We start from the raw sequence: 26,233 nt of genomic DNA on the forward strand, positions 1-26,233 counted from the left end.
CCAATTAATGCGCTAATGCAGCTTAGATTTTTGTCTAAATTGTTATAAATGAAGGGGAATGCTTATAAATTTCAAACTTTAAGTTTGCCTCTCTTTCGCCCGATAGCCGGTTTTATCCAATATCAAACCCAAAAAAAACTGACCGAAAATTTGGTTCCATTATAACTAAAACTCTCTATTTTATTTTCTTTCGACTTGATGGAGTTCATAGACCACAACGTTGCCTGCAACTCTTTCACAACTTAGGTTATGTTAGATGGCTGATCAAAGATCGCACGTGGATTGCTATATATAGTCCATTACGAAGTCATAGAAAAGAAGACCTCCCGTGTATTATAAATTAGCAAAACGCTTAGTAGCCAATACAAATTTGCACAGGCATTTGATTTCCACTCCCGCCAGTTCGGTGGGATGTCTGAAGATATGCACTCCAAGACTTTAAATCTTGACCTCCCAACCATGGGACGGTCAAGAAGGAAGTGTTGAGTTATTTGCACCTCATCGTTTTCCAAAAAGATCGGTTCAGATTGGTCTGTTAAAAGCCCCACAACCAAGGAGATGCTAGCGTTACTGAGGGATAAGAGATCTATTGTATACGAAGCAGTAAATTGGCGGAGGCCGCCTTCGCATGTTGGAAGTTTATCTGGAGAAATCTCATCCTTCAGACTCTCTTCCAGAAGCGCTAGTTCAACGCCCACGTCGTGCTCGACCCGCATCTTCTCAAACAGTTGTTCGAGGCTAAGGACGGAGTCACAGATTGACCAACCGCTTTCAGAACTGGCTATGTCCAAGAGAATCGGGTCGTTCTCCAATGTCGTTTGACCATCTTCACGTTCCGTAACCATCGGATCTTAAGCGCCAGTAGCTTAAGTGCCATAAGCTCAGGCATCTTTCGGGAGTATCCTAAGGACCATCCTTTCGAAAATATAGCTTATGGCTTCCTTGGTTTTGCAGAGAGGACCAACGGACTCAGCATTTAGCAGAATTAGCGCTTGCCGATATGGTTCCTTGGTTCTTTCCAGCCTTATTAACCTCCAGTCAAGCGTGGGTAGTTAGGGGTTCTGGGTTTCACTCAGTAAGAAAGGTTCAGCTGGCAGCCAGACGCGAACCCTAAGAAAGTGGAAAATACGCTTTGTCCACAGCCACCGATCTGGCTCCCCTCCACTCCTCCCCGAGAGAATGGCTCCTTATATAGGAGAGTCGATCATTCATCAGCACATCTGATGAGCTTATGAAGCCAATGGTGACACCCGGACCTCTCACATTCTCTTTCACAAACACTTGTGAAAACACTAGTCTAGAAAAACTTGAATCGAACCCATCGGTAGTAGAATTCGAATTACTCTTCCGCTACTTCAAATAGTTTTAAAACAGTTATTGTCATACGTAAAATAAAATGTAATTAGTTCAACTTTTTACCCAAATACCCTCTTAATAATATCCTTATATGTAAGCACCGATAGCCATTCACTAAATCTCATACCAAAACCTCATCCGGTGGAGTATCTTTTCTTTCTTTTTCAAAAAAGGCCAGACGCAACAAATAAATGATTTTATTGTTATGGGCCAAACAAAGTCATTCCTTAGTCAATTTTTAAATGGTTGGAGGCAAAATATGCCATTCATAACCACAACTACAAAACAATGGCGGGGTGACCAATAAAAGATCGGAACTGGTAGAGATCAAAGTGAAACCGCACATTACAAGCCGAACAAGAAAAAAAGAAATGCTAAGCCACAGTCAAGCCGCCCGATCGAACAGCAGCCGCTGAAAATGGCTAATAAAGAAATAGAACAATACTTCATAACTATGCCGCAATCAATTATAGGCATTTATATTGACTACCTGTAATTTAGCTTAGCCACGATTACATTGACAAAAATATCAAAGCAACAGCGCGAGCAGAGCCCGATACAGAGGCACAGGCATAGCCGCAAGAGAAAAAGAAACTAAAAGTACAGCGTAGAGATGAAAGTGGTCTTAGGAGCAGCGTTGTATGGCTAAATGACTGTGCCGCAGAACAGAAGAATAGAACGGAAGCGACGGAAGACCTTTGGGCAATAGCTAAATAATGTACTACAACAATAATAAAATAGGTAAGCGATGCTACGCTGTGGCATGTGGAATTGTTTTCGCTGGGCGTTACAACGGCAGCAGCAATAACAACAATAACGAGATATATATCCCTTCAACTCTAAAAATGGCAAAACAATGAGTACGACGCTGCTCCAGCCACATACCTTACAAGATCGCTACTCCAAAGAGTCGGGTATTTAGCGACACTGCAAAGAAAAAAGAGAGCAAGGCACCGCCGATATCTGTATTTATTGTATAACGCGGCATGCAACCGTGTAAAGAAGATTTCGTTGAAATTAAAAACATATCATCAGGTGGCATGACAATTAAAAAATAAATAAAAACGGCCAACACAATAAGTAGTGCGCTGAGAATAATGAAACAAAAGTAAAAACAAAGTCAGCAAAATTGAACATTGCTGCCGGCAGCCGTAAGCGTACCGACAGCGCAAGATCTGAAAAGTAAGCCGCAGCCACAACACACACACACAAACAGTTAACCGAATGGCGAGTCGGCCATAAGACCGATCGTCGCAGTGATCTTCTGCACAACGGCGATAAAAATCAAATATTCGTTGTTGCCACCACGTACAGGTTGCAATAGATGTGAACAGCGGCGAATACCATATCTGGTTGTCTATGTTAAGTCGGAGAGTGTGCGCGGTAGGAGCGGCGTTAAGCGTTGAAGGCTACTTAAATCGTTACAACGATTGCTGATTGTCGATCACTGATCGCCTTGTCGTAGTTCAAGCTCAAGACACATTAAAGCGAACCAATATACATATATATATATTTATTTGAGTTAGTGGCGTGTGAGCGTCTGCGTCGCTGTTGTTGTTGTAAATAGCTTAAAACACCATTATGCGCTCGTAATCGCACGATGCGGCACACGATCTTTGATCTTGACCGCGTGTGATCGAAATTAGAGCATTTTACATTGCTCTCACCGGCATTTTAGTGGGAAAATCGAATTTCTGCTACATGTTGCTGTGGGTTATATGCCCACTAGGCAGTCGAAATAAATGAAATAATCACGGCGAGTGAATGTTAGTTATTTAAATGAAATGGGGAAAAAGGAAGTTAGCGCTGGCGAGCTAGCTGGGTTAGTTGTGTGGGAAAATGGACAGCCTTATTAGCAATTTGTTATACTTTCAAGTCACACCGATGCTCATGTGTATAACATTTTAGCTAAATGCTCGATATTTTACATTCCATACATTTGCCTTTTTTTGAAAAGAAAAATCTTGCCACAGGTGGGAGCCAAAGAAAAAGGAAAGTTTTTAGCTTTAAGCTTTATTTCAAGCATATTTTTTAAAGAAATTTTTATTTTCAAAACGCAATCGTATATGCAATTATAAGGAAGTCATAGTTTCCTATAGTTATTTTATGAAGCTTATAAAGGAAAGCCCAGAATTAGGCGAACTTCGAAGATATTATGAAGGAATTTGGTGTTTTAGTGCTTGGTATAACGTTCTTCAGAGACCACATTTCAATTACTTATGGATCGACTTAACACATTCGATTCTAAGGTTTGACCATAAAGCGCGTTACTACAAGATCTATTTTCTAATATTCTCAATAAAACTCGAATAATGATATAGAGGCTACGGTTACGTCTCAGATCTTCCATCCGTTGAGTAAAATTTTCGATGACTCGTTCGAACATTTCGATTGGTAAATAGCGAATGACTTTGCTCCAAGGTCTGAATTGAAGTGGGATAACCGCGTAGACTTTAGACTTCATATATCCCCACAGGAAAAAGTCTAACGGTGTGGTATCGCACTATCCTAGTGGTCAATTGAAGGGCCCAAAATGTATAATTATCTGCTCACCGAAGTGTTCTCTCAATAAATGCATTAATCGCTGCGGTATGTGCGAAGTGGCACCGTCTTGTTGAAACCTAATGTCGCGGAGATCACGAGCTTCAATTTCAGGCATCAAATAGTTCGGTTATCATGGTCGCCATTGACGGTTGCGTTCTCCCCGGCAACATTTTTGAAGAAATATAGACCGATGATTCCACCGGCCCCAAATCCACACCAATTGTTTTTTTTTCTGTACGAAATGGCAGCTCTTGAATCTCTTCAGGTTATTCTTCGTCCGAAATGCAACATCTTTATTTGTTTGCATACCCATTGAGCCAAAAATGGACCTCGTCGCTGAACAAAATTTGGCTCGGAGACGTCTGATTTCCTTGAAACTTTTTAAGAGCTCATAGAGCGAAGCGATTTCGGTGAGGAAGATCGAGCGGGTTCAGTTCTTGCACAAGCTGTATGTTATCCACTTTTAATTTAAGATTTTGACGTAAATTGCGCCATGTCGTTCCATACGTCATTCTGAGTTGCTGGGGATGGCGCCGGATCGACTCTCCACGGTCTTTATGTACACTCTCAGCTACAGCTGCTATATTTTCTTCACTGCATGCTGGACGTGGCTTATTCGGTCGAATATTACCCAATAATGAATGCTGGGTCACTAGGTGGGAGATGGTGTTCCGAATAGTTGGCTCAGTAGCCCGATTATATTGACCATAAGTTGAGCGAAGCGTACGAAACACATTTTTTATCGAACGAATTTTGTAATAAAGTGGAACGAAAACGTTCTTCAGGTAGAAGTCTTTTCATAATGAAATGCTAAACAATATTGAACGAAAATAACATGATAGCTTGATACGATTCATTCGTGATCTCTCAAGGAATGGCTATTGAGAAAAGTACCTTTAGTTGGATCACCCGTTTTTTTAGGTCGAGTTTAAATAAATTAGTTGGACATTAGTCGTTTTAGGCCATTATGACATTTCATAAAACATTTTCTCTGGTGGAAGTGTACTCTCTGAATGTTGTTTCAGATATAGATATTCAACCTCAGAATCGAATAGTAAACCAAGAAGGTCCTGAATGCCGTAAATAATTGCGATATTAGACTAGAGATAGAAAGGCAGACACAGTGTTTTTTGTTTTGGATATCTAAAATCAACCTTGAAATAAAAAAAAAATCGAAGTGTTCTATATGATCCATTAAACCTCTATTGGGTATATGTCTAGTACTTCAAATAGAAGACCACATTTTGTATACACGAAATTCTGTTAAGCCGCTGCTCTATACATACATATATTTAGAGAAAATCTCCGCTCATCACTTAAGCTTAAAGTTCCGAATTGTGTTTACTGCTACAAACAACAATACATCAATCATGCACTCAATCAATGTCAATTTGCTCTCAAGATACTAAATAAACTGACATTTTGACACAAATTTTGAGTGAAAAATTCTCGGACACAAATTCAAAGGATAGCATTGCCAAACGTACACATATACAAAAAGGACAAAGGGCGAATCGGCAGTAATAGTAGCCGTCATCATAGCGGTAGCCGGGGTAACAGCAAAGCAAACTCATTAAATTTCCATCAAATACAAATATTTTCAGCATCTCCGGCGAAAAATGGCAATGAAAAGGAAAGCGCAAAAATAACAAATAAACAAAATTATAGGCGGTCATACATATAGCATGTATGTATGTATGTATATGTGGAGCAAAATATTAGAAATGACGCTTGGCTGCAGCGAAAATCAATAAAATTCAATATTTATATTTATTGATAACAGTTCAGGCGTTGGAATGACCAACAAACACAGAAAAATAAAACTGATAATGGCAAAAATTGGAAGAAATAAAATGTCACCGGCGTGAAAGTCTGACGCATGTGTTTGTGTGTATGGGTATCTGAACGTTTCGAGTGGTGGCCGTAGCAAGTATAGCAGGCAGCGTGGCAAACGGTTAGCAAGCAAAAAGTCGCCGAGGCCAAAGTTAAAGCGTGTATATGTCAATCCCCTTTTATTATTATTATTTTTTCCCTTTTTTGTCGCAGCAGAAAAATATTCATGCGAAATTGTATTGGCATGGCCCTAGCGAGCGTATAACAGTAAACAAGAAATGGAGCATAGAGCAAGGAAGTCAGTAGCAATGACAGCTGTAAGGCAGAACAAAATATTTATCGAACGCGCAGGAAAATGGCGCTTACGTGAATGACGCTGTGTATGTTTATAAGAAATCAGCAGGCTTGAACGGACGTACGCTTGACGGCGCTGCGCTATCGAAGTGGTAGAATAAGATATGAGCGGTGAACAAAAATCGCCTACAGAAGGGGTAAAGCGCCAAGCAAAGGTTTCGCTTGGATCGCTCACCGCCCATCGCTCCTATACAAGCTATGGCCACAAATAGAAATGAAAAGCATGAAGGAATTCTTTGTGTTGCACGTTGAGTGTTTGGCCTTTGCATAGTATGCATTCAAGTATGTTTATGTGTACAATAATACAAATGAAAATAATAAAAGTACAAATTGAATGGAAAACAAAACACTTTTGCACAAAATAATCGTAAAATTGAAGAAGACTGAAGGTATGACCTAAAAAAAAGTGAAGCGAAGAAGGCATAAAGAAGAAAAATTGGTTAAATAAAAATGCAACAATAAGAAAAAGGTTGCGTTTCACCGAAACCACCGCTTTGCAACCCGCACCCGTGTAAGGAGGGTGTAAAAAATAGCCGCCCATAAACAAATCTAATTCAAATTCAGCGTCAAATGCGACATTGTGAAGTCAATGAACGCACGCAGACCGTTGCTGTCTACGAAAAAGGGGAGACTCTGCCAGACGAATTGAGATACAACTGCGCCAGCTCAGCGCGGAACAGACTTATGCTAAAGGGGAGCTGAGTCAAAGTGTGGGTGACTAAAGGGAAACCGTGTCAATATGTGGATTGGGGTGCCCAAAAGCGCGAGTAGGTGTTTAATGGCATTGCATAATGGCGTAGACATGGGTGGGTGTAACGAATAATCGTTACAAGTTGGTGTGTGAGGCTAGGAAGGTATGTGTTTATGTTGCTTATTTCTTGCTGCCGGCAACTTACACATTTTGGGTGTGTAACGGTATTTCGGATAACAAGTGCATAGCGGTATGTGAAGGCGTTTGTTTCGGTTTAAGGACGAGCATAAAATAATATCACTGGCAGCAATGCAGTCTTTTATCTACAATGGCGCACGACCAAGTAGTGTTGCAGCCTTTAAGGATGGATAGTTCTTCGAAGGCATGTTGCTTGGAGGTTAGGTCAAAGGCACGCTGATTTTTGGTGAAACTCTGAAACTAAAGTCTCATAGACACGAAAACTTCATATGTATGATTTAAGAGTTGCTGAACATTCTACGCCAGGCGGTATCAAGTATATTGAAATCTAAAAAAATCTGCAGTCTCCGTATTCTCCAAAACTTCGTTGATGAGGTTCTGCAGACCTTAATTAGACCTTTTTTAAATATCTTCTAGAATATTTTCATGTTTTCGTTAATTTTTCATGACATCGAAACATTTGAGGACTCAGAACCCGTCGTAAAGCATCGTAAAATTATAATATTTTACACTTGTTTAAATAAATTGTTGTTGGACTTCATACGAAAATGAGTTTACACATTTACAATTCTCAATGTTATGTTTTCGAATCGTTATGACTTATAACTTTATGGGACTTGTGAAAACCCTAATTATATTCTAAGTTAGATTTCCTTGAAAATCTTCTCAAGGCTTACACCGCAAGGCCCAGAAAATATTAAAATGGCACCCGAAAAGTTGGCCAAAATTTCTGTAGCACGCTACACAACTGTTGTCGCTTTAAAGCCAGAAACAAACAAGTAAACAAAGCGAGCACGAAAAAAAAACAACAAAACAATACAACACAAGAGTGTAGGCAAAAGCGAACAAGACACAAGGGAAAACAAAAACAAAGGCGCGAATGAATGACTGTGTCCTTTCGGAGCTTGCATGGCAAAGTCAGCACCCAAAAACTTGAAACGCTCACATGCTGCACCATTGAATGTCGGCCGCACGTACATTCACCGCCTATGCCACTATTGCCACAGTACGTGCGTCCAAGCGCCTGCCAAACGAATTATGTATGTAGCTGTATCCTTTAGCATGTTTCTTTGTTCATACCGTCCTTTGCTTCCTGCAAGCACCGCACTGTTCCTGTCCCTGCTCGGTTTCTTTGGCACTGACAGTTTATTTGCTTTACCGGCAATTGCAGCTTCTTTCGCAGGCTTCGTGCAACTTCCACCTCTTTGCGGAGCCTTGACACCATACATACCTACACACACATATATATATATAAATGTGTGTATGTTTGCTTATGCAATGCTTTGGCGTTGGCTTGCAGCTTTACGAGTTTATTTAAATAGGCAAGTGAATTTTCTTTTCCGCCCGTTTTTTATACTCCTTCTATATTGCCTCCGTTGTTGGGTCCCGTTGTTGGGCGTCCATACGGAGCAAGCACGCTTTTTCATATATAGCCTGGCCGCACCAAACTCTTTGCCTTTCCTTTGTGTCCTTTTGTTACAACAATTTGTTTTCCGTTTTTCATTTTCGTGTGTGTCCGTGTGTTGCTGTCTTATTGTTGGCAGCGTTGCGCTCTATTACAAATACAATAAATAAATAAATAAGTAAATACGGAAAAAATATCGTATAAATACAAAAGCGTGTTTGCTGTAAAGGCAAAAACATATGTTCCCATTATTGTGCGCCCAAATTGGTTTTTAGGTGGCAACCGAGCACAATTTAAGTGGTAATCATTTACGCTAAACAAATACAAATACAAAAACATTCTACACGTTGTTGGTTTTCTTCGATGCCGTGTTTTTTATGGAGGCTTTTGATATGCCTTTTTTTATTAGGAAGCCTTAAAGGGAATTTCAAATGATATGACGAATTCATTTCAGGTGTGTGCATTAAAACAATAGTAACAGTACGGGAGAGAGAGACGGGTTTTTAGTAACTAATCAGTTAGAGTGAATACCTTGCTTTACTGTAAACATTTTTGACTCGGCTGCGGAAAAGGTGAATATGGTTTTGACACCGCTGCCTTATAAATATACTTTAATAGCAGCCAATACATTTATATTAGACTTTTGAGGTTTAAGTTGGACCTAATAGATAGCTGGTAAAGATCAATAATTTGCACTGCGATCTACGGTCTATTGTGCCCTTCCCTGTATCACATATGGTCACTAAGGTCCAGTATCCTAAACAATTCCAAGAACCTGCCTGGCGTGACTTAGATGATGTGATTCCTGACCACATAGAGGGACCCTAGGGCCTTTAGCCCGTTTCCGCTAATTGTTGGGTAGACAAACAGGAGAATGAAATTTTATCGGAGACAGGTTGATAATTTCCTTAAATCTTGTGAGCTTGTACCTTCCTAGAAGCAGCTAGGCATGACGCATTCCTGCTGCTTTCAGTGTGCATCTGCTGTTCTCTCGATGTTAGCTGCCGAGAGTAATTGCTTGGTTCTTGCCCTAAATCTTTGTAAGTTAATCTCTTCGTAACGCCGTCCCTTGGAAGAAGGGCCGGCGGTGTATGTATGGATTGCGATCTGCGCACATACTTTTCCTTAAAGAATGCGACCTTCATTTGTTGATCGGGAATGCATTATCTTGCTCCAATTTCGCTAAGTGTATAATTAGTAGATGCAGCGGAGTGAGCTCCTGGTAACGCCGTCACTTGAAGAAGAGCCAGTTGCAGTGAGGCAAGTGAGCATTGCCCTTTCCTGAAATTAGAGACAGCGGAAGGAGCCTGGTTGGCTTGAAGTGTTGTGAGGCAAGTGCGCATTGCTCCTGAAGATCAGAGACAGGTGAGCCGTTGCAGCTTTCTGCCTTGCCTTAGATGCGTAATCAACTGCTCCATAAGTGACAATAGGCCTTACGATCATGGTATACAGCCATCTTATGATACCCGGCTTGCAGCCCCAGGATCTACCGGCTAGGCTTTTGCTTGGTGGTTATGTACAGATCCACATGCCTACTCCACTGTAAGTTCAAGAGTAGGTCAGTGCCCACTCGAATACATCTCCAGTGAATATATTCATTGGAAATATTCAATATAGGCAAATTGGGCCTACATGCGACCATTGGTGGACTTAAGTCAACCTAATAGAAATAATTAAGAAGCACAGAGCTTTACGGAGTGTAGCTCACAGCTCCACTGACACTTGATTTTTGCCATTTGTGGCAAAATTTAGCGCAGAACATTTCAAACGAACTCAAAATCTGCTCATGTGTAATTAACTTAATCCAGAAATTCATCTTAGAGCAAGAAAAATATTAAGCAACATATTTCTTTGTAACATATCGTTTGATAACTGGATGCTTAATGAAAAACTTGTCTCACAGTTCGTACTATTTTAGTTTTAGTTTTCGTTAAACAAAAATTTTAGTGTGAGACAAGCTTAGAATGTATCGCCATTACAAACAAAATCCTCTTATAGATGATACGATGCCGAAATATCAAATTTTTTTCATCATTTCATGGAAAAATCAAAATTTTAATGATATTAACGTACGTAAAGAATGTGTATACACTCTGTCATATTTCATTGATTTATGGAGCCCACATGCGCATAGATACAAAATTTAAATTGCCAAAAAATATAAACCATAAGCCACGAAAATAACTCCGGAACAATAAATTTGCATGTAATTTGCTTTATCAAATTTCAAAGTTCATTGCACTTAACGAAGATTACAATTGTAGCTTACGCAAGGCTGATGGCAATGAAGCAAAAACGGAAAGTTGAAGCTTAAGGTGAAGCGCTGAGAAAAAGTGATAGCAAGAGTAAGCAGCGAAGCTACGCGGCACATTTTTGCTTGGAAAAAAACTGGAACGCAGGCAGCCACGCGCAGGGGAATAATTCTTTTTCTGTGCATGTGTGCATACATTAACAAATACTTTTTTTCGGTAGCTTGCTGCCAGTAAGCATTTGAGTTTTGAATTTTATTTAAGCGTAAGATGCAGATAGAAATATGAGCCATTTTTATATGACCCTGTTATAATATGATATTTACTTTGTCTCTAATTTTAAGTATTTTTAAATTATATCGAAAGTAGTTTTTTGGTAGTATTTATTGTTGTTGTTTTTATACATATTTCGTTCTTTAAATTTCTGCAAAACACTAACTTTGTGCTACCTGGGTCATGCCGTACTCAAGCACCTCCTGCCATCTATACAAAATTTGGTTACTCATACGCCGTGGCACACACAATAACGCCAATGATTCGCTACAAAACGCTTCAATTGACAATTATGTTAAACAAAGTTATTAAATTACGCAAATAACGAACAAAATGAAAATTACATAACACCAAGCGAGTGACTTAAGGCACACACACATTCAAGCACGCACACAAAAGATATTGTGAAAGCATGGCGATGCCTTCGTAAGTACACGTGAATTATGTATGAAGGCGAATGCTGAAACAAAGGACACGGCACGGCGTAGCTGCAAGGCAAACACGTTGCAGTAGGCCTCAGCGTCATGGCAGCAGCGGCAGTAAATTGCCAAAAGCCAGTAGGAAGAGCTGCTGGCATGGTAGTGCCCGACAGTAAGCGACTTAGAAGGATGTGCCGGAGTGAGGTGGTCGTGCTGGGAAGAATGGGGAGTGAAGGCATGCGGATAAGCGTAAATATGAAAGCTTATCCAATAGCGGCATCATTAAATATGCGTTGAGGAATGCGTTACACAATCTAATGCGACAAATCAATAACCTCAGGTGATCAGATTGTAGGCAAGGTGGTAGCAGAGTGTGGGATGGAGCGCTGAACGAAAGATAAGCAAAGAAACAGTGAGGCATAACTGCGGGATGAGCGATACATTTTGGTAGCATAATTGTGGGAGGAGCAAGGTAAGGTGAAGAAGTGAAATAAAGGTGAAGAAAAAGATGAAAGCGAGACAAACTAAGGAGCAGGTATGTCAGCGGGTCAAACACACAAACACTCGCGGCAAGGCTTTGTTGCCAAATAACAAAATAGAAAAAATACCCGAAAAATATAAAAAATGGTAAAAGCAGGCTCGAAAAATAACATGAAAATAAAAGAAACAATTGAAAGTAACAAAAGCAAATTTCATTTACCATAAAATTCGCCATTACACAAGCAAACGGGAAGTACAGGAGTACATAGTGTACAGCAAAAGCAGCAAACCATTCAAGCGCGAAATGACTGAGTAGCAAGAAAAGGAATTGTGTGCAGAAGGAGCAGAGCGTGGGGCCTTCAAAAAATAGACAGCTTAGCAAACACACAAACTACGGCCAGCCAACTACGGGAATAGTGCGCAAAAGTCTACTATTTCATGCTAGCAGAAGCGCACGGCACATATAAGCTGACTGGCAGGCTGAAAAGCGCAGAGAGATGGGTCGACAGACAGTCAGGCCATAAGATAGGCAGCTGCAAATTTGACTGCCTACAAAATTTCACTTATTTTCACATTTTTCTCAACTTCACTTTGTTACTTTCGCACCGCTATTCTTGGTAACTATAATTTTTTCGACCAAATTCGTTGTTTTTTGCAGGAAAATCGCGCCGCCAAGCAAATAAGTTAAAGTAAATTGCGCTAAAATTCATGGCAGATCGCTTATATTTCGCCCACAGACACAAATTATGCCACTTACTTAAGCGTATACCGCAGCAGTGTGCGAACAATGGCGGCCGACAAAGTGTGTACGGGGCGTATGAGTGACGCGTTCGTGAAAGCTGCTGCTCTGCTTGCATGCATGAGCTGACTTTCGCTGTGCATGTATGTATGTGCATGTTTGTTTGTGTGTTTAAATGCTATTACATACATTATTAGTGTGTGTGCATGCCGCTGTTTGTTTGGCAGCCCATCGCTGGCGGCGTCAATGGCCCGGCACGCCAGCTGTGCCTTACACTGCGTCTATCACTTGTTTGCCTGTGCAACGCCAAGTCGTGGCTGACAGTGGCAGTGTCAGTGGCATTAGCGCGCTGCTGTTTCGTGGCAGACGTTCTTAATGTGTTTCACGCCGCCAGGAAAATATAACAAAAATGCGGAAGTTACAAATGAAAATATAATATACGTGTACATATAAATTTACACAGCTGTGTGCTTGTAAGTAAAGTCCTGTCTGCCGTGACGTTGAGTTTGACTGTGTACCCACTTTCTTTATTATGGCATAGCTTAGATTTTGGGGTGTATATTTTCGTTGCTTTATTATTATCATTATTCTTTAGCACTGAGCGAGTATGTACGCTTATGGTGGCAAGGCGCTTTTGGTTATTTAAAAATTAGTCAAAAGATTGTATGCTCAGACTTGGATGGCAATATGCCTGTATGTAAATCAAGCCAATATTTCTGCATAGCTCCGCTATTATGATTATATTATGATATTTCATTCATATTTATTGTAGTCAAATATTTTTTTTTTTTTTTAATTCACTAAAGATTGCACAACATCCTTATCGATATTCTCTTAAAGATTTTTCCCACAAATAAATAAACGTAGCTGGCCGGTGTGTTCAATTCATTTCTGCCTATTTTATATGTACTAAAACCTTAAACTTTTTTTTTTTGCTGAGCTCTCATAAGGTGCACTGATCTGAGTCCTTCTCACAGAGGTGACAACGATTTTTCCGTTTTTAATGGTTCTCAAAACGAAGCCAGCGGCAGAATCACAGTATTAATAAGTCACAGTTAATTAAGTTGTCGGTCAAAGGTGTCTAGATTAATATGGAATTAACAAATCGAAAGAGTTTTCGCTGGTTCGATTCTTCCTTATCTTCCCACCTTTAATATATAGCATTATTTTCCGAATTTAATTTTATTTTTGTTTATATGCATGAGACATTTTGACCATTCAAGACCTCAAACTTCAAGAAAGTAGCGCTTGAAAGATGGTCTGTACTTGAATTATAACCAAGCAAAATACGCGCGTAATAATAATGGCATTTCTCTATAATAAATTTCATTCGAATATTATATCTAATGGCAATATTTATTTGAAGGCAAAATTAATATAAATAAGTTCCTATAGAAATAACAATTAGATCTTTAAGGGGGTAATCTAGTCTTAAAATTTGAAAAAAATCGTTAATTATTTTTTCACAATTTGATAGTTATTGAAAAATGTCTCCCTAAAAGAATTTCTTCGAGGCAGCTTCACCTGTTCAGTGAAAATTAAAAAAAAAATCAACGTTTATTTTTGAATTAATATTTCTTATTTATATTTTTCAGCTTTTTGAGGTGGGCATATTCGTACTAATCAAGAATCCAGCGTTGTTTCCTTTTTCAGGTACCCACTTTGGGTTGAAATAACGGCGACGAGATAGAAATTCTAAGCTCTATCGTGCCACTAAATATGTTCTTTGAAAAGTGCGCAACAAGTCCTTAGAAGCGGTTCTGGTTGCTGCCAAACCAGGAGGTCCAGCAAAAAATCTTTGGAATGCGACTAGACAAAACAATAAGCTAATATCTAGAACAGTAGAGGCCACTGTGAAGGACCAATGCAGACAAAGCTGAGTGTTTGCCACACACCTCCAAAACACGTTTAGTCCTAACGAGTTTAGTGATGGATCTAGCAATGCGGCAGTTAGCAATTTGCTGATTACTGGTGTTGAAAGACACACAGTGTAATCAACTCTGTGCTCTTTATTATTTTTTTGCGGCAGACCTTACACTGATCAACTTTGACTCCACAATGACGGCAACCTATGCTGAATGCTATGCTGAAGAACTTAACAGACGTTATCTCCTCCGTTTGAGCATCATGAAAATATATTTGTAATTCCACTGCTGGACAATAGTTTACAATGCAGAAGATAGAAAATATACCACTCGCTAGGGGCGGTCTGATTCAATTAAGATATATGTATGTATATTTTGTTTTAATTTAATTTAATTTAGTTTAATTTATTTTTTTTTTATTATTGAGTGTCATGCGGCCATAATCCGTCGTCAGTGTGTTTTCATGAAAATTAGCTATTGCTTTTATAATTAAACAGATTGTAAATATATTGAAGTATAAAACAAAATAATTGATTAATTCACTTTCCAGTGCACAAGCCTGAATGAAAATTGTTGAAGCACCAGGGTACCGAATATGCTAATCTCAGAGCCTATAGATGACATTTTACCGAAAATATTGGTCAATGTGTGAGATATATATATATATAATTGAAATTTTAAGGGAATACTTCGCTTATAATACTACATATGCCTGTGTGTCAAAAAAGGAAGGAAGGAGAAGGAGTGTGTTCTTAATAAAGGTGCATCTTTGTGATTAGAATAAATAAAATCAGGTAAAAACTTGCGATAAGCCGCATATAACTAACAAGCCTTATTTATCTGAAGGAGTTTCCCTGGCCTTAATGCTTTGAAGTTGCGAGAGTATGAATCGTTTGTCATACCCAAAGTTACTCTTCCTTATGTATTTTTAAATAATTTTGTCAACTCTTCAAATATAAATAAAGAATTACCAAAAATGGACATCAAAAATATTGAATGCTTTTTTATCAATTTCGAAAAAAACGCTAGAAATCTGCTCTTTAGACTAAAAAAGGCCTTAAAGAGCCACCACAAGTCGCTCAGTGGACAAGATTTCGGAAGAGATTTCACACAGAGTGTTTTTCTAGATTCAGTATAGTATTGCGAGCTCTGTAGCGCTTTATACATAGCCGCGAAATTTAAAAGACAAAAAGGTGGAAAGGAGATATTTTCCAACCTAATATTTTGCTTTCTACCAATTTACTAAGCTATCTATGCCATAAATATGCTAGACACTTCTATGTTCATAATATTTATATGCAAGTATTATTTAAAGCACTAGATGGTAATTCCCTAACCACAAACTCATTATGCCGACCGCAAAAAATTCTAGCTTATTTACAAGCAGGATAAGTGAGAGAAGCACCACTCCGAGCTTCAAACACCAACAACTGCTGAGGAAGCAAATGCTTTCCAAGAGGTGCTGGCAGCGCACAGTAATTTAAGTTGTCATTATGTCAGGCCACACACACACACACACAAGCATGCGTAAAAAACAGCGCAGCTTCATAATATAATAATTCTGTTCAAATTCCCGCAGTCTCAGTACAAATGAATGTACTCTCTTAAAGCGGCAAGTAAATAGAAAATGGAGTAAAATCGCGCTCTTTAAACGTTCAGCCTAGACAAGTCCTTGAAAAATGCGTTGTGTTTATTTTTCAGCTTTATTGCACGTAAATAAATTTTTCGAATATTTTCTTTTTTCAGTGGCGCGCAGGAAGTTAACGAGAAGTCTTTGTTTGTTTTTTCACTTTTGCTATTCGCAACTTTTCATGCATTCAAGCCGAAATTTTGTTTTCTCTTATTGCTTGAATTGTTACACCTCAATGTTGTTGTTGGTGTTTACTTCATATTTTTCTGTTTCTCCTAACTTTTATTTTCCTCGTTTTTTGTTGTATATTTTTTAGATAAACAATGCGACAATTTTTACGCCAAACGCGCTGTGGCCCTCGTTCGTGCCTCGCTGCCTTCCATGCGCCCATACCGACTACCTTAAGTTCACCTTCACCTTCGGCACCTGTGTCGACCCGTCGTCGTTGCCGGCACTTAAGCGACTTTTTCCATTGTCGCAGCTGCGGCTTTCGAAAGCCACTTGTTTCTTCACTCCTCCGTGTGTGTGTGCTTGGCATTCTTTTTCTCGGCAGCCCTAGACTTAGCTTACGGCTTGACTTTCGTTGACTTGTGTCTTATGCTTAAGTTTAAGATATTTATGGTTTTGCATACGTTTGGCTGAGTATTGGAATTTGCCGTACTTTAAGTGTCGCTGCTTATCCGCTGTGTTGTTATTGTTTTTGTTTGTTTTGTATATGAATTTTTTGCTGCTTTCATGCATAAATGCGTAATTTTATGCAGCAGCCAGCACGAAAATGTTGATAAAAGTGCTTGTTACATTATTTGTGGCAAAGTTTAAATGACTTTGTGGCGCCGTCTGATAATTTGATGCGTTGTAAGCAATTTGGAATTTCTTTAGTGGTTAAGTGACGAAAAAATATTTATGGTTAAAAATTTATGCACGCATTCTTTTTTCGAAGAAAAAGTGATTATTATGAAAGTATTGATCACTTGTGGGAGAAAATTGAATTTATGCGGCAGACGGTTGTTTATTAAGAATTTATTGAAAATTTTCTGCATTTAAAAGTTTTGAGGTGAAAATACCATAAGGCAGCTTTTGGTGAGTTTATTGTTTAAGATACAAGATACAATATAATTTATTTTCGACTTGAAAATTTAAATTTTATATAGGTCCACTATACGGGAAGCAGCCACGACAGTCTTGTGATCTTAAAAACTCCTCTCAATTCAGCGTTTTATGATGCTTGCCTGTTTCCCTGTATGCCGCACCGTCTCAACGGATGCTATGCAGGTTCTGTTAGGTGGAGCAACAGCAAGCTGTTGCATTCAGTTGCATTGCTAGAGAATGACTGGATTTCTGATGATGATATGAGAGGGAGGGATATCTAGGGAGCAGGAGACATCTAAATGATAGGGTCAGGTGTAGGTGGAAAGAACGTTGGGACAATAGTCCTAACGGCCGAATGATTTTGAGTACATTCAGGAAGTTGGGTTTGTTGAGGATAACCCAGAGTTCAGATTTTGTCTGAGTTGTTTTTGTTGGGCGGGGGTAGAGGACTAGGTGCATATAATTGCAGAATGCCCGATGTACTCGAACATTAGGGATCTGGATGGTATAGGGATTAGCTTAACTGATGGACGATTAGATATTAGCGGTGTGATTCCCACTAGTCGGAATACCGAACAATTATGGTTGACCGGAGACTTAATTCTGGTTTCACGGTAAGGAGAAGCCCTTGGAGTTCACTTCAACCTGCTCATGCGGACTGGCCCCTCAGGGAGTATCGTGGTGGTTGTCGTTAAAACCTAAATGCGGGAAAAGCTGACACTTTGTCAGTTGAATGTTTTTGAGATATCGACCAGAAATTTTGAGCAGGTCCTTCTACTGCCAAGACGCTACTCATTTGTTGGATCAGCTGATATTGGACTACGTTAGCATATAGTTCGCTTATAAACTGAACGAATGGAAACAAGAAATTTTGCATAGATTATTTTCTAACGTAATTTAACAAGCTCCGAAGAAACTATTAAGAGCGGACCACTATAACATATAGCTGTCATACAAATGAACCGATCAAAATGAAGATAAACATCTTTTGATACCATTTCATGCTATAAAAAATGTACCTGTGAAAGGTACTAAAGCTTCAGCGCAGCCAAGGTTAACGTTTTTTCTTATTTCCCAACTCATTTGTAAAGGTCCAAGCTCGTATGACGTATGAATCATAATGAAAATAGTACAATATTTTTTAAAGCACTATTTTTGAATAAAAAGTTATATTTTTTTCATACCAAAAATTATGTTATTATTGCTTTGTTTATAAAAGCAACTAAATTTTCTAGGTTTCTCCCTCTCTGCCCGTGTCTATAGCTTTGACGAGCTGTGACGTTTATTAAAAGCATGAAATTTTAGTTCCGATTCTAAATAATAATTTTTGAAGCTTTTTGTTCTACATAGTAAAAGCATGTCCTTGTATTTTTTTCGAACACCGGCACATTCTATACATTTTTAGTTTATCGATAAACATATAAATATATGCATAGTTGCTCTCCCCCGATTTTCCCATAGAAAATATGTTATTAGCACCCACAACGGAATAGTTACGAAGGCACTACAAAAGAATCGGAAATAAACTTGTACTCGTAAGTAAGTAATAAGCCAAGCAACAAGCCAGCATAATGCCCGGTGGCTAGAATTGTTGTAGCAACATGGGTGGGCAGCTTACCTTAGCTGTATGTACATTCATAATTATTTATGTAGTCATGTTAACAACTCTATGAATACGCTGCCCACGGAAAGCGCATGAAAACGCATGTTATGGATTTTCTAGGGAATTTTGATTTAAAGCTGAATTTTGTCGAAAGATTAGAAGGTGGGCAAAAGTTGTCGGACATAACATTTCACAAAATGTTGGGAAAATAATAAATAATAAGCTGTGCATGTAAAATGCACACACAAACACATTTTGGCGTGCACAAGTGTGTGTGTGGCATATATATATGTACTATATATCTGTCAAACACCAGCTAAGCGCTGAAATATAAGTTAAATACCCAGTTTTGACATGACAGTTCAGCGGCAGCGCACAAAATTACATAAAGCAATAATAACAACAACAACATGCAGCAAGCTGCCGCTGGCAGTGAGCAGTGAAATGTCAAAAAATTTAATTCTCTACTCGACAATCAGTTTTCCATCATACCCAACTTGTGGCGACCACCGAAGTTAGCAACAAGCTTAGCGCAACAACAACTAAAGCGAGTTTGGTGGCAGCTAAAAAGTTGTTCGCTGCTTGTAACCGCCGCTTGCCCGCATTTTTGCCCCGTTGACGCGCAAGGCGACTGACAAACTGACTCGCCACTGCGCTGACATTTCACTGCTGTATGTGTGTGTGTTGTTGCTGCTGTTGTTATGCCTGTGCGTCGTTGTTGTCTGCTTGTTAGCCTTGTCTTGTCAACATCTTCTGGTAATTCATCTTTTCAATTTTAATTTCAACATTTCGCTGCGCCTCCCGCCCGCTGCCCACACAATTCTTTCACTCACAGTGGTTGTTGTTGTGTTGTCTATGCGTCGCGACTTTGGTTTAGACCTGCCACCGCTCCTTCCACAACTATGGCTTTTTAACTGATTATATTTCTGCTTCATCTCGGCGCTGACGCATATTTACAACCCGCTTGCACTCGTTCTCCACCACTTCCCGCGTTTGTTGGTGGCGCGCCTTTTGTTTCAGCATTTAATATGATTACTTTTGCTTTGTTGTGCTTTTGAGTCACTCTTTCTATATCGTACTTGCGTATTTGGTTTTTATTTTTCTGTAGGACTGTTGCACGAACCTACTCGCTGCTTTCCGCACTTTTTTCCGCTGCATAGTCCACATGACTTCACTGCTTATTATTGGTGTTTTTCTCGTTGACGCGCTTAACAGTTAGCGTTGCATGCTGACAGCTGTCATAATTAGTTTTGACATTCGGAGATAATTATATATTAGCTAGAAAGCGAATGCCAACAAAGCAAGCGTCTGGAGACTTGTAAGTGTAGCACTTTTTGTGTCTGAATCGTTGTTTTGTAGTTGCATTTCCGATAATTCTCACTAATATTCCTTGCTGTGCTCTCAGCTACTGCAAAGTATCTCACTGTGCTTCTCACTGTCTTCACTTTATCTTTAGCTTAAATGACAGACAACCTAACCGCGTAAATTCTGGCTTTCAGTAGGTAATGCAGTCTGTGTGGGCGATTGGCTGATAATCGCAGAGGTGTTAAGTGTAGGGCGCACTAATCAGACAAACTGTCATTGCAGTGAGAACTTGTCAACTGAAACTGAAGTAGGCGTACATACATTTGAGTCTTCTCAGCTGACTGATTGCTGTTTGAATTTGTCTTACACTATTTAATAAGTTAGATTTCTGATCGTATGGGCTTAGGTTCTGGGTGTAGATAGAGGCTCTCTTAAGTAGGCATATAAAATATACCTAAGAACACAATTGTCTTGAAAAAAGTTCTAGTGATACCAAGAGGCACGTTTTGCCCTATCGGGATTCATGCAATAAGATTATCTTCCCGCATGTCAGTTGCATTAGTTGTTTGAAAGAAGAATCATCAAGACTTCCTCCTTGAATTATCACGCTTTTGCCAGAACAAGGCAAAAGTATCTCGAGTCTTATACTTTCAGATACCTTGGTGAAATAGCAACAATAGAAATAAAACACCTAAGCAGATTTGTGATAGTCTCTGCTGCTCTGTCGATAGCTAATATTCAACCACAGGAAATTTTTCGTCTGGTTTCATAAAATTCTGAACATAATAGACTAAGTGTGATGCCTTTACCATGCTGAGCGCTCATGCATCTGGCCTAAGACGTACTTTTGTGAAAAAAGTCTTACGGCTAAAGGAGGTTTGAGCTTGAGCTCGAACCAAAATGGCACAGCTAATGCTAATTGAGCCTGAAGTACAACAGGGCTGCACTCCTACCTTTTTAGAGCTCTAGCAAAGCTCGACCTTGAATTGTAATGCTGGAAGTTTAGTGTCTCAAATTCGGTTTTCCGCAAGTATAAACTGCATACCTGCTTGCCTTTAGAAGTGATAGTACTGATAGGTTACCTGTTTCGAGCTGCCGACATCAATTTATTCAAATGAAGAGCATTTTTCAAATCTATTTTTTTTTGGAAATATGTATATCATGAAAGAAGAAAAAAATATATACCAATTTCACTAAAAAATATGCTAAACTCACATAAATACTTACTTCCTTAAAATGAAAGTTGTTTAAATTTCAAAACTTATTCACTTTATCTTACTTGCAACAACAGCCAGGCATAAAAGCACTAACAAAAGGGAAGAACAGTACATTAAATGTGTTGTATTTGAACACAAAAGCAGTGAAAATAAAATGTCGATGATGAAAATGTGACGATAACAGGCCAAGGCCGTTTCCGGCCGCGTGCAACCATTCAACGAACCAAACCAACAATTTTGACATAAAAACCAGCGCATCAACATAATGAATTGCCACAGTTGCAAGCATTTATAAGAGGGTTGCAATGCATTAGCGCAAATATAAGTATAATATGTAAATATAAGGGGACATATGCCTTTTTTTATCGAAATTAAAAGGAAAAGCGTTGATGACACGCCAACGGCTGCGTGTATGTATAAGTTTTCTTTCAGTTTGTTCGCCCAAATCGACTCAAATACACGTGATTGCTTTTGTATGACAAATACAATAACTATTTGTTGTTGTTATTATCTTTTTTCCATTTCGCGCTCACATTTTTTTGAACAGTTACGACCATTACTGACATTTCATTGACACCGAACAGCATATAGTCAGACACCTGGGAATACCGAATTCGTGGAAATCTCACAAATGTTCCCCTAAAATTCCCCCTTAATGCGGCATAGGCCACAAAGGTGTAGCTGTATTGCCAAAAAATCTAGATTATGCAACGCATTAGACCTTAATGAGGCACACTTGTCCGCTATCATTACGCACACTTGCACGACACCGTTGACTGGCCGATTGGGTGACATGCCGAATGGGTGACTGGGCCACTGACACAGTGTCAGCGGCAGGGAGTTGCGGTTTGTCAACTAGTTGTCGTTATACGCTGTTGTGACAGCAAGTGAAGTATGGCTTGTTGAATTCGTTCAGCAGTTTTGTGTGTGTGTGTGTGTACATCGCTGCCTTGTGCTTCAACTTGGACGCTCATTTAAGCCATTGTTCACGCGTGGTTTCACAGTTAGCAAACCAAATGTTGTTGTTGTTTATATCAAAAATTGCTGGTGGTTGTAATTGTTGGATTTCATTTGTATTTACCACAACACGCTTCATTTATGACACTTTTCAATGTGCGCAATTCATTAAGCGCACAAGTTTTTTACCGCAACAAAATTTTACCCACACACACAGCGTTACATACTTTTTCACAGCACTGTATTGACTGTGCGTTGTCTATAAGAGACAGTCAACGCTTGTATCTACCCTTTCTCACACTCGCATAACCACTTGTAATACTGAAATGTACTCTGTGTGTGCCACATACTTTTGTGTGCGACTGTGTAAAATGCGTTTGCGGCTTTTTTATCGCTAAACTTTTGCCATGCCGCTCAAGTACGCTAGCTAGTTGTATTGTATGTACGGCGCTTTTCGCTTTGACACTTTCAATTACAGTTATACTTTCTCACCAGCAGCTCCTAAGCCCCACACAAGCACACGAAGGCTTGCAAGGAAGCATACCTGTGTGGGTTACATGCTTGTAACCGTTAAAATGCGACATGAAAGGTGTCACCATTGTTCTATGCGGCTAAGGAAGTGCTTTTGTTTGCCGCCAAAGTTTTCCGATATTTTACACTCCATAATAACAATAAAGGCGACCATTTTTCGGTGGGGTAAATCTTGTCGCATAGACATTCATGCAAGGAAACCCAACTTAAATGGGTTCTGTTGCACGTTCTTTGGAAGTGCTGGCGTATTGTTGGCGGAAACGGGCGTTAGCCACTGTGCTTCGTTACTTCCGCACTTTGCTTAATTAATTTCTTTTGTATTTTAGGCAGAATACGGCAGTTAATTTGATAGTGAATGCACACATTTTGGATTTTATTAGCGAAAAGTGCGCTGATATTGCTATGTTTATTGTGTAAGTTGAAGTTTTCATTGCGTAGTTTGCTGTTTTTGTATTCTGGGTTAATTAAACGGCTGCCTTTGTAAAGAGTATTTCACTGAGAGAGAAAGGTAGATCGTCCAACTAATTCGTTATAAGTGGGTACTGAGAGTCTGAAATGTAATAATATTAACAGTAACACGAAACCAGAGCGTAGATAGATTTAACTTGCCTCCAGACTGGTTATACTGAACTTGTTGCCAAAATTAATTACTTTCACATATGAGACTGGAATGCCTTTCTTTAAACTGTGTAAATGTATAATAGAAAAAATACTATATTTTTATCGAATTTTGGCATAAATTATAAAAAAAATATATATTTTTCATCAACTTTTAGCACAAAAAATATTAATCCAAACAAAATATTTCTGAGCGCCTTGCGGTATGCTTCAATTTTCAGCATATCTCCTTATAATTTATCAATATATATATTATTTTGTCATCGACTTTTGGCACAAAAAACATTAATTTAAACAATTAAAATATTCCTGAGCGCCTTGCGGTATGCTTCAATTTTCAGAAAATCTCAAAATAATTTTTCAAAAAAAAATATTACTTTGTCAATGACTCTTGGCCCAAAAACCTTAATTTACACAAACGAAATATTCTGCAGCGCCTTGCAGTATGCTTCAATTTTCTGCAGGTCTCCTTATAAATTATACAAAAAATTGATAATTTTTGATCGAATATTGTTACAAAAAACATTAATTTAAACAAATAAAAAAGTCCCGAGCGCCTTGCGGTATGCTTCAATTTTCAGCAAATCTCCCTATAAGTAAAAAAAATTATTAATTTTTGATCGAATTTTAGCATAAACACATTAATTTAAACAAATAATATATATAATATATATTCCTGAGCGCCTTGCCGTATGCTTCAATTTTCAGCAAATCTCCCAATAATTAAAAAAAAATATTACTTTATTAGTGACTTTTGGCCCAAAAATATTAATTTAAAGAAACGAAATATTCTGGAGCGTCTTGCGGTATGCTTAAATTTTCAATAAAACTCTTTAATTTATTACTAATTTTTGATCGACTTTTGGCACAAAAAACATTAATTTAAAGAAACAAAATATTCGTGAGCGCCTTGCGGTATGCTTCAAATTTCAGCATATCCCCTTAATATTTCAGTGATATCAAATCGCACATAATTACACAATATTTCCATAAACCCACACTGATATGCGCTTAAAATTTTAATCATCAAGATTACAAACCATTGTTAAGACATAAAATTCAATTGAACTCACTTTCATAAGAACAACAAAATGCCAAGAAGAGTAAAAAAGCAAGTAAGCGCACTTAGCTAACCACTTAAGCATTCATAAGTACACGTATATACGCCAAAAGTGGAGAAAAGTTGTAGCGGTAAACGATAAGACAATGGCACCAAGTACAGCTGAAGCTATGCGTAGACACACACACACCAACACGCACGTAATGAAAGTACGCAATAAAAAGCGCAATAAAATCACAAAATGGCGCATATGATAAGGTGAATATGTGAGCGCAACAAAAACCTGCAATAAAATAGGCAAAAAAGCGCTCACGTGCACCGGAGTGTGTGTGCATGTGTGTGAAAACGTTTTTATGGTTATGACAAGCGGCATGTTGCATGTGGCATGCATGCACGTACGTAAAGTAACGTGTTGTATATGCAAAATGCTGGCGAATGCAAATGCAAAAGAAACACTGGAATATTGCATAACTATTTTGTGCAAATACACGTATATAAATATGCACACATAAGTATATATAATTATGTTTTTGTGTTTGTGTATTGTTACACCTGCAAATTATATAAGAATACCACAAAGTACTCAGCTTTTCCAGGCCGGCTTAACAGTGGATCCTACGGTTCTACAAGTGACTTCGAGGCGGTTAACTCTTCTGCCAACTCGGCGTTTCTCTGCATATCAGCATTTATGCATGTGTTTGTGTGCTTGCTTGTGTGTAGTGGCAAGAATAATAAGTGTATCTGTGCATATTGTTATGATTATTGCAATTTCATAGCTAAGTAGATTGTGTTGTTGTCCAATTTATATGCATATTTGTGTGCATGTGCTGTTGCTATTACGTTTCGAGGCTCCCTGTAGAGAAATGCACGCTTTTTCTATTACAAACAGCTCTATGTAGAGTTAGTCGCCTGAAAAAATCTCGTTTTCTAAGCTCAATAAAGGAAGTAAGTCGAAAAATATATTTACTAGCACCAATAAGAAGTTCCGATGGTAGCTGTTGCAGTTCCTTGACCTTACTGTTCAAAGTCATACTCTATTGTTAAATGTAGACTAATGAGAAAATGTAAAATTTTTTCCACCGATATCGGATATATACTTTGTAGGTTGTCTTTTATATTTCGGTATTCGAGAACAAAACCAAATTTTCATCACCAGCCTTACTGTTTTTCATAATATTCTCGATTAAGATCTATGTATACACTTTTGCATAGGCTTGAACCAATTATCGAGGTACTTTTGCCACTCTGATTGAGGTATCTCCAAATCATGCCTCTTAGACGCATCAAACGCCTCTTGAGGTGTCGAAAAACATGACATCTTCGTTTATTTTTTACGAATGGGAATAAAAAGAAGTCACTCTGTGCAAAATCGGGACTATACGGAAGATGACTCTACGATGTTTTGAGAGCTTAAAAATGCAGTTGTTTCACTCGATGTGTGAGAGCTTGCATTTTCGTGGTGAAGAGTGATCCATCTTCGAAGGTAGGTTTTCCTAATTTCTTGAAAGACAACTGGCAAACAAATGGTTGAGTACCACTCACAGTTTATAGTTCTGCGTTGTTCCACTGGTATGTTTGCGACATATTCCAAAAAACCAGGCAACCATCTGCTTGGAAGAGCTTCATGCGTGAACAACTTTTGCAGGATTTGCGTAAATCCATGATTCATCATCTGTTACTATGTCATAGACGTGCTTCGAAGCATTGCTATCATATTTCGTTAACATTTTTTTCGATCAATCGACCCGAGCTTTTTTTGAGCGATTTACTATTGTGTGGAATCTAACGTGAACGCATTTTTGCAGTCAAATATTCAT

This window comes from Bactrocera neohumeralis, chromosome 4 (genome assembly GCF_024586455.1).
Source record: "Bactrocera neohumeralis isolate Rockhampton chromosome 4, APGP_CSIRO_Bneo_wtdbg2-racon-allhic-juicebox.fasta_v2, whole genome shotgun sequence".
NCBI classification, from domain to species: Eukaryota; Metazoa; Arthropoda; class Insecta; order Diptera; family Tephritidae; genus Bactrocera; species Bactrocera neohumeralis.